Raw genomic sequence first — 10,575 nt, 5'->3', positions numbered from 1 at the left:
GTAACATACAGTAGTTGTTGGGATCCAGTTTTTTTAACATCTGGCCGATTACCTCTCTCTTTCTAGGACACGGTGGTTGCACTTGCAAGAAAAACTTATGAGACATGTCCACCCATGGTTGATTTTCTCTCAGTATTATTTCATATTGCCAGCGATCAGTTATTGACGAAGTATTGTACTTAGTAGTAGGGGGTGTGTGATAGGTTCGATTGAGCATCAGGCTTATAAAGTATGTGTTTGTGCAAAAGAAATGGCAATGTCCAGTCATAAGGAAGGTATGGATTTGACATGGAGTACTGTGATAGCATGGGAAGACTATGTCAAGTCATAAGAGTGGTACTGATATTTCTATTTTCAGAGCCAGAGCCGTCAACAGAGTGTATTTCTGATACTTCGCTCATTGTTGAATGTCGTTCAACTGAGACTGTGATCGTAACATTTAGCTGTAAGTACAGGGGTAAAATATACATGTGACCGATTTATTAGGATAAACATTCTACCTGTGCGTGCTCGGCCTGCAGAGCTGGTCACCTGTGCGGGGGTGATTTACGTTTCCCATTAACGGTAGGATCTGCCAGACTGGAGATGCCTGTTGGAGTGTAGGAATGCAGATGAATCATCCAAGTTGTTCTCTAAATCACCGAATAGCGAACTAATACTTAGTATGAGTTGGACAGCTTTAGTGATTGCATGGAAATTTGAGAACATTGAATACCGAGGTGCGATTATGCTGGATCGTTATTCCCCCCCATGTAATTTGTTCAGTCGACTGCTTCTGCACATTTCGCGCCTTTATTTAGTTGAGAGAAGATCGATTGTGGTGTGTGCATCTAGCGTGTGGAAGACACGTTTGCTGGTTCTCTAGACATGAGAAACACTTTAGTTAACCTTGTAAATTATAGGGTGATTTGAAATCTACTATGTCACCGACATCGGTATTCAAGAGTGGAAATATCAGTTTCCTCTCTTCGTTTCGAGTTGCCGAGTAAATGTCTTTGCATATGTAACAAGTTTCTAGATAGTCAGTGGTTTGCAGCACTTCCCACCTAGATAAAGTTTCGGGTTTGTAGAGAAATAATTTACAAAACTTCCTGGCAGATTAAAACTGTGTGCCCGACCGAGACTCGAACTCGGGACCTTTGCTTTACGCGGGCAAGTGCTCTACCAACTGAGCTACCGAAGCACGACTCACGCCCGGTACTCACAGCTTTACTTCTGCCAGTACCTCGTCTCCTACCTTCCAAACTTTACAGAAGCTCTCCTGCGAACCTTGCAGAACTAGCACTCCTGAAAGAAAGGATACTGCGGAGACATGGCTTAGCCACAGCGTGGGGGATGTTTCCAGAATGAGATTTTCACTCTGCAGCGGAGTGTGCGCTGATATGAAACTTGCTGGCAGATTAAAACTGTGTGCCCGACCGAGACTCGAACTCGGGACCTTTGCCTTTCTCGGGCAAGTGCTCTACCAACTGAGCTACCGAAGCACGACTCACGCCCGGTACTCACAGCTTTACTTCTGCCAGTACCTCGTCTCCTACCTTCCAAACTTTACAGAAGCTCTCCTGCGAACCTTGCAGAACTAGCACTCCTGAAAGAAAGCTGTGGACAGGGGGTGGCGGACGGTGCTTGCGCTCGTTGATTGCATGTATGAGTTGATTTCGATCACTCTCCTGAGCAGCACAGCGCAGGCTGACTCATTTTCTACCATTTTCCCAGCACCCTCTGGTGGGCAGTATTGTGTACTAGGTCAGCTGGACTCTAGATCTTGTGCTGGAGAGGCTACCTGCAAGATAAAAACTTATGTCCAGCACAGGCAGAGTCGTATTCCTGCCAATTCCCGCACCATCTTGGATTACATCACGAAAAAGACGACAGTGGTCTCTGGTGGTGGTACTGTGTACTAGGTCTAGATCTTGTGGTGAACACACTGTCTGCCGCCACCTTGGATCATGGTACTTGTGTCATCAGCTGACATCATGGCTGACATCTTGGATTATGCCATGGAACAGATGTTGGACACATCTTTGGTGGTGGTACTGTGTACTATGTCAGTTTGAGTGCAGACCTACTGGTGAACACAGTGGATGGTGGTGTTGCCTCTAATTGTTAAAATAAAGACTGGTGCATGATTTTGACAGTTGACAATTAGCAAGCATGTTTGCATAGTCTTTTAGATGGATTAATATTTTGGCAATTCACGAGTTGTTTGGCTCTCTGGGTGTAAATGTATTGCATTATTTACGAGTTCAAAAAAATGGTTCAAATGGCTCTGAGCACTATGGGACTCAACTTCTGAGGTCATCTGTCCCCTAGAACTTAGAACTACTTAACCCTTTCGTGGTTGATAGGTCATATATGTCCCACTAACTTTGAGCGCCAGTTCGAGTGTCGGGATATATGTTACCCAGCTCTGCATGGTGCTGCCATCTAGGGACGACTGTACTGAACCTAATAAAAAAAATCAGGACTGCACTGCAAAGGCAATAGAGAAGCGGTGACTACTTTTGTTGACTGGCGTGTATATATGGCCGCTGCAACGCCACTTATTTGTGTCATTCTTCAGTTTTCATCATTTCTCACTTTCCAGCGATGCCTGAAGTAAGTAATTCATCTTATTATTAATTTAATAATCATTTTTTAGTACAAATACAGTGTGGAATGTACTTCTCAGCGACTGTACTATCTTATAATCGAAATAAAATTAGTGGGACACATGTGTCCCAGCACACATTATTTGTCAAGATTAGCAAGACAATTGATTAATGGGTATTCATCCAGGAAAAAGAGGGGATCAATGCCCACTTTCTTCCCAGCAAAGAGAGGAGTCTCTAGTGTGCCAGATGACGTCCGACTCGTGAACGTAGGCAAACATGTACCGAAAGACAGTGGCACTAGGAAGCGATGCAGATTCTGCAGCACAAACTCTAAAGAGAAGAGAACAAAAGTTATTTGCACTGCTTTTGGTGTACCACTCTGTGCCACATCATGTTTTTCCAAGTTTCATGGCATGTAAAGTTTTGTAAGTATTGGTCATGTATCATGAAAACTGAAATGTAATGAATATTTTTTACACTGGCTCTACACAAATAAAGAGATTACAGGCATGTATAATTTGTAGTTATTTTATTCTCTGCAAAATCCTGTTTATGGCTAAAAAAATAAAATTACAAAATCAGTCAGTCAGCAGAAAAGGTATCTTGCGTTGGTTCATGGGACATGTGTGTCCCACTTCCTGTTGCGAAAAAATGGAGAACTTAAAAAATATTTTGGTGGTGAAAATATAATAATGGGACTGAAAAGAAACTGTTATCACCTTAATATTTTAAAAATCTGTAAAAAATGACTTTTATCCATGAAAGGGTTAAACCTAACTAACCTATGGACATCACACACATCCATGTCCGAGGTAGGATTCGAACCTGCGACCGTAGTGGTCTCGCGGTTCCAGACTGCAGCGCCTAGAACCGCACGGCCACTTCGGTATTTACGAGTGGTTTGCATGTTTGTAGTCTGTGCAATGCGTTATTTTGACAGTTTACAATTAGCAAGTGCGTGTGTAGAGTGTTATACATGAGTTACTTAGGAGTAGTTTGCACGTCTGTATGTTGTGTGGCATGTGAGAGCGTGTGTTCTGTATCACTGTGATAAATATACTCCATCCCTAAATAAATTGTTCCAAAATAAATAAAGTACACTCCTTCCTCTCTCCAGCAGCCCAGTTCAGGCTGGGTCCTTTTCCCACGAATCCGTAGGAGGAGGTGGCGGTCAGGTGACTTATGTTAGTGGGGGTACTCCAAGTGGCCTGTCTTCCCACGATTTTCTTAGGTTAGTAGCGGTAGCCCAATTGACCTATCTTTACTGCCAATATTCAAACTTGGCGCCAGTTCCTAGGAAGAGATGGCGATCGGTTGACTTAGTGGGGGTAGCCCAAGTGACCTACCTTCCCGCGATTTTCTTAGGCTAGTAGAGATAACCATGATGTGATGCATTGTACTGTCATTTTTCTGGGGGAGGGGAGGGGAGGGGGTTAGTTTAGTAGAGGTAGCCCAATTGACCTACCTTCCTGCCGAAATTCAACCTTGTTACCAAAATTCAAACTTCCCGCCAAAATCCGCCATCTTGAATGACGTAATGGCCGCCATCATGGATGACATCATACGCTGTTGCGAAGTCTACATGCTTCCATCTTGGACGACGTCATCACCGCCATCTTGGATACATCTGACAGCAATGGAGAGTGGGGCCATACGAACATTGCCTCACTACTCCTGTGAGTTCACCATCCTTCAGTTGCTTTCCATAGATGCTGACGACAGTAAGACGAGCATAACTGACCAGCTTCACTAAGATGGTTATACCCAGGTGCCAGACCATAACAATCTCCCCTTTGTGAAATTCATCGCTAGAATGATTCCCCATTCATCTCTGCTGAGCTTAGATAAATTCCTTACTACGTCAAGGCCCACAGGACGCATTCGATTTGGTGGTTGGTTGTTTGGGCACATCAGTGTACTTAGGGAAGCATTTGACCATTGTCACAGACTTACAGTATCGCTCATAAGTATTTTGTAGTTTAACTAGTCGGTTGGTAATCTAGTTTATCTATACGCAGTATCAAAACAGACTGGTTTTTCAGATGGAAGACTACTTGATCTCACCACGATTACATGCATTGATTGCTGAGAGCAGGTAAGTATGGAATTTACTTTGTTTCCAACGGGATCATAAGTATTTTCCAGAATGGGGAGACTGCAACAAACCTAACTACATAAAGTAAACATAGTTCTAATATTTTTATTTACTTGCAGCAATGCCTAAAACTAATGAATATTTCAGAGAAGGAGGCTCAACTGCACTGCGTCTAGGCCAAACTCAATCCTTCGTTGCGAAGACCTTTGGCTTCTCGCAACAGCTTGTGAGTCTCTCGTCCGGGCTTCAGAAAAAAATGGGAATAGAGAACAACGCACGAAGTGGTTGGCGCCGAAAATACCACCCAAAAAGAAACTGCGGTCATCCGAAAGCAATCTATGACTGATCCCAAAAAATCAACCCGGGCAATACATGGTGATCTAGAGGCAAAACACGGGGAGTAGGTCCATGATTCGACAATAAAACGTCGCTTAGCAGCTATAGATCTAAATGGCAGACGACCTTCTCGAAAACCTATGATAAGTGCGAAAAATAGGAAGACTATAGTTTGCTAACAAGTGGACCACTGGAGACTGCTCAAAAACAGTAAAAAGTGATGAAAGCAAGTTTAATCTCTTCTCCACAGGCAGGACAGAGTACCTTCGACGGTCGAAAAACAAGAGGAATGATAGAAAGTACCAAGTATCCAGGTTGAGGCACAGAGGAGACAGTACCATGGTGTGGGGCTGTTTCTCACCAAGTGGTGCAGTTCTCTGGCCGAAATTCTTGGAGTAATGAATGGTCTGAAGTGTGGTGAAATATTAACAAAACGTATGATACCTCACAGTAAACGAAATGTGTCTCGCAATTTGCATTTCCAGGATGACAACGATCCGAAACGCACTTCTGGCCATGTGAAGACAGTTCTAAAGCAGCACGTAGTAAAGGAATGTCCAAGACTGAAACCCTATGGAACATCTTTGTGGCGAGCTGGAGAGAGGTGTTCGCCAACAAAACTGCATTAACAAGGGGGTTTCTACAAAGAATTGTGTGAGCATTGGAAGAAGATTATTCACGCGCGATTGGCCAAACTCGTGGATTCTATGGAATCCAGGTATCCTGCAGTAATACATTCAATGGTCTATGCAGCCAAGTATTAACTCAAGAACATCGTGGGTCAAAACTTTACTTTGCCTTTCTTGTGTTTAGTTCTGAAGCTATGTAATTTGTTCATTTGCGTCTTATTGCTGATGCAAAGATTAGAACTGTGTAATGTGTGTAAGAAAATAAAGTATACATTATAAAGATTTTGTACTTCTTTCGTATAACTTTTCTCCTAAACAATTTGCTTTCCTAATTTAATATATCTATAAAATAATTTGGAGCGATACTGTTAGCTTTTAGGTGGCGTGTAATCCAATACCTGCAAGAGCAGAAAATAATTCTGAATGCATTTCTGCTCTGTGATTTGTTGTCGCTTCTGTTACATAGTTACACCATTGCGTTCGTTTCGTAGAACCCTCATTCGGCACATGTGATTTCTTATTTACTCATTCGGCTGTTGGCAACGTTAATTGTACTGGCATACATTTAGTATTGGAGAACAGCGAGAAAGTATATGAGATGAATTTCGAAAACTTAGCAATAGGAAGAACTCTAAGGCAATAGCGAAATCTTCTGTTTACTTTTTGTGGAAAATACTGCGTATGAGATCGAAGTTTCTCGTGACGACATAAATCTTTATAGAAATAAAAGAGTAAATGTTCGTTTGTTCAGGATCTTAAATCCCCAAAAGTTACTCAACGATTCCTTTGAAATTTTGCCACAACGCTGCATTCGAATACGCGCGTGTTTTTATGTGCTTTCTAGAGGACCATCTTATTACATATAAATACCTATTTGGTATGTACAAAAAGGGGAAACGTTATCAATCTCGAAAAGTACTCGATCACTTTACCTGAAATTTTTACTCGATACTCTAGTGAATATTCAGCTGGATATATATATATATATATATATATATATATATAGGGCGTTCAAAAAGTTTTGGACACTCATGTCTAATTTTTTATTTTTTGCAGGAGGAGAATGAAATTTTTTGTGAACATACTTGGAACATAACGCCTATAACGCCAGAAATCACTTACGTTTTAGCTGATGAGTTTCCGTCAGTTACTACGAACTGTGACCTCCCTAACGGGAAATCACGAATCCAGTCACATAACTGAGACGATTTTCCATAAGGACGCAGTTTCACTACAAGCCGCTTGTGTGGTGCAGTGTCAAAAGCCTTCTGGAAATCTAGAAATACAGAATCAATTTGAAATTCCTTATCAATAGCACTCAACACTTCGTGTGTGTAAAGAGCTAGTAGGGCTTCACAAGAACGATGTCTTCTAAATCCGTGTTGATAGTATGTCAATAGACCGTTCTCTTCAAGGTAACTCATAATGTTCGAATTGAATATATGTATGGGACTGATGACCACAGAAGTTAAGTCCCATAGTGCTCAGAGCCATTTGAACCATTTGAACCATTTTTTACGTTCCAAAACCCTGCTGCATATCGACGTTAACGATACGGATCTGTAATTTGGTGGATTACTCCTACTAACTTTCTTGAATATTGGTGTGACCTGTGCAACATTCTAGTCTTTGGGTACGGATCTTTTGTCGAGCAAACGGTTATATATAATTGTTAAGTATGGAGCTTTTGTATCAGCATACTATGAAAGGAACCTAATTGGTACACAGTCTGGACCGAAAGACTTACTTTTATTAATCTATTTAAGTTGCTTCACTATTTCGAGAATATCTACTTGTAAGTTACTCATGTTGGCAGCAGTTCTTAATTCGAATTCTGGAAAATTTACTCCGTCTTCTTTGGTGAAAGAATTTCGGAGGGCTGTTTTTAGCAACTTTGCTTTGGCAGCACTGTTGTCGATAGTGTTTCCATTGCTCACACGCAGAGAAAGCATTAATTGTGTCTTGCTGCGCCGGCCGCGGTGGTCTTGCGGTTCTAGGCGCTCAGTCCGGAACCGCGCGACTGCTGCGGTCGCAGGTTCGAATCCTGCCTCGGGCATGGATGTTTGTGATGTCCTTAGGTTAGTTAGGTTTAAGTAGTTCTAAGTTCTAGGGGACTGATGACCACAGATGTTAAGTCCCATAGTGCTCAGAGCCATTTGAACCATTTTTTGTCTTGCTGCAATCATACTTTACATACGACCAGAATCTCTTTCGATTTTCTGCCATGTTTCGAGACAAAGTTTCGTGCTGGAAACTATTGCAAGCATCTCGCATTGATGTTCGCGCTAAATTTCGAGCTTCTGTAAAAACTGCTGTCGCGTTAGAGTAATATACATACGAAGAAAATGTAATTTATATTTCCTGTTGTTATTCCATCACATTCACAGTAAGAATCAGTCCGGAGATGCATCTTGTGGACTTGACTGGGAAATTATTCATAATTAAATCTCGTGCTTTTGTGGAAATTTTCACATCTTTTATTTGGTTTAACTTCCTGAAACCAGGGTTACGAAGGAATATTCGGATATATATTTTTATAATATTTCTATTCACTGCTATTCGTCACTTAATATTCGTCTTCTCGTGGGATCTCGTTCTGTATGAAATTAATACTGGTCCGATGAAATAGTTAAATATAAGTATGCCCTCCTAAGCGTCGTCCCGCCAGTGTGTTTGGAACCACTTGGGAGTGTAGTTTCAGACAGGTGGAAAGACTCGTTTACAATAAGGCTAAACAAACATTCGCAGACAATTTGCCAGTGTTCATTATCATTCGCTTGTGTAAGTCAACAGCAAGCCATTACAGTGGAGGAATCGTATGAGAACGAGCACAGAGTGCCAATCCTACGAAAGCTGCGGTTCTGTGGTACTGTGCCACAGTTGATAAAAACTGCATCCTAGCAAGATTACTTTGTTGTCTGTATGTCTGTCTGTCTTCCTGTCTATCTGTTAATAAACTTTTTTTCTCGGGAACGGACAGGCGTATCAAGTTCAAATTTATATCACATACCAAGGTCACCTTGGCGGTGTAAGAAATTTAACCTTCTCAGTGAATGCAATCGTCATCGACCTTGCCGCGGAGGTAACATCGAAGTTAAGCGCTGTTGGGCGTGGCTAGCACTTAGATGGGTGACCGCCCGGGTATGCCGACTGCTGTAGGCGAGAGGGGTGCACTTAGCCCTCGTGAAGCCGGTTGAAGAGCTTCTTAACTGACAAGTAGCGGCTCCGGTCACGAAAACTGGCAACAGCCGGAAGAGCGATGTGCTGACCACATGCCCCTCAATATCCTCATCCAGTGACGCCTATGGGATGAGGATGACAAAGCAGTGGGTCGATAGCTTTGGGTCTTCCAAGGCCTGTTCGGATAGAGGGAGAGGCAGAGAGAGTGAGTCAGTGCAATCCGAAGACACTACCATTTATGTCATATTTTGATACTCACAAACTGCTTTATCAAAACCCATAGGATACTTCCCTTTGACTTCGAATCACGAAGTTTGTCAAGAAACAAGGTTTCATAGTACCAGTAAAGAAAAAAATCCGAAAGTTGTTCATCTGTAATTACATCACATGGTTCAAATGGCTCTAAGCACTATGGGACTTAACTTCTGAGGTCATCAGTCCCCTAGACTTAGAACTACTTAAACCAAACTAACTTAAGGACATCACACACATCCACGCCCGAGGCAGGATTCGAACCTGCGACCGTAGCAGCAGCGCTGTTCCGAACTGCAGCGCCTAGAACCGCTCGGTCACAACGGCCAGCAGTTACATCACATGAAAAAAATACATTTTTTTTGTCAGTCTGTCCCATTAAGAACCCTTTTTCTCAGTAACGGGTAAAGTTCAAATTTACTTCACATACTAAGACATACGGTCCCTTGGCGGTATACAACTTTTCAGCCAATGCCACATATGTTGACACTCGCAGACCCTATATTCTGACATAATTGTCGTAAGGAGTGTGACCAAAATATAACTTAAATGTATATTTGTCACTACAATAGTGAAGCCATACAGTATATAAATTTTTTCCTTAAAAAAGGGTTACATTACCGGTTTCAATGAACTATGTCGTCATTTTCAAATGTAAAACATCAGTTGGAGAATATACGAGTATAATGGGAATTATGACCATGCGTCTTACACAAATTACGAGAAATAATGAGACCAGGCAACCTAGGCAATGTGGACACAACCAAGTCACTACAAGTTATGCCCACGCTTGCCCAAAAGTTCATTCCACGTCCTACTTTTACCTTGGTGTAGTTTTTATCTATTCTACATTAGGACATGGAATAAGTTTGGGCAAGCATGGGCATAGCTAGTAGTGACTTGGTTGTGCCCCATTGTCTCAGTTGTCTAGTCTTGTTATTTCTCGTAATTTTTGTAAGATGTATGGTCATAATTCCCATTATATATTGTCCAACTGATGTCTTACATGTGAAAATGACGACGTAGTTCGGTGAACCCGGTAATGTAAACTCTTTTTTAAGGAAAAAAATTATATACTGTGACTATGGATTCACTATTGTAGTATCAAATAAACACTTGCAAACTCATTCATCGAAACCTATAGGGTACTTCGCTTTGAACTAGAAGCATGAAATTCGGCAAAAAGTAAGGTTTCACACTACAAGTAAAGAAAAAAATCGGGAAGTTGTAAATCTAATTATATCACATGAAAAATATTTGTTTTGTCATTCTCGAAAGTCCTGGAATTCTTGGGACCGATGTCTTGGCAGTATCGATGTCGATAACAAGAAAATCGTCGAGATTCTCGTTCCTGGGATGGATGAACTGTCTATATACGTTTTTAAGCTTTTACAGAACCTTCGGTGCGCGAGTCCTTCTCACACTTATGCAGTTTTTTTTTTTTTTTATTTTTTCGTTAATAATGTGCACTAAGTTTTCAATCGATGCA

General features: G+C 41.6%; 1 non-coding gene across 1 annotated transcript; it reads right to left on the bottom strand.

The window, feature by feature from the left end:
• Positions 1-1,410: 1,410 nt before the first annotated feature.
• On the bottom strand, positions 1,411-1,485 carry Trnas-aga (transfer RNA serine (anticodon AGA)). Its single transcript has one exon. It is a non-coding gene; the product is annotated as a tRNA-Ser (tRNA).
• Between the last annotated feature and the right edge of the window lie 9,090 nt (positions 1,486-10,575).

This window comes from Schistocerca nitens, chromosome 7 (assembly GCF_023898315.1).
Source record: "Schistocerca nitens isolate TAMUIC-IGC-003100 chromosome 7, iqSchNite1.1, whole genome shotgun sequence".
Lineage (NCBI taxonomy): Eukaryota > Metazoa > Arthropoda > Insecta > Orthoptera > Acrididae > Schistocerca > Schistocerca nitens.
This window is presented reverse-complemented; position numbering and strand designations above follow the sequence as displayed.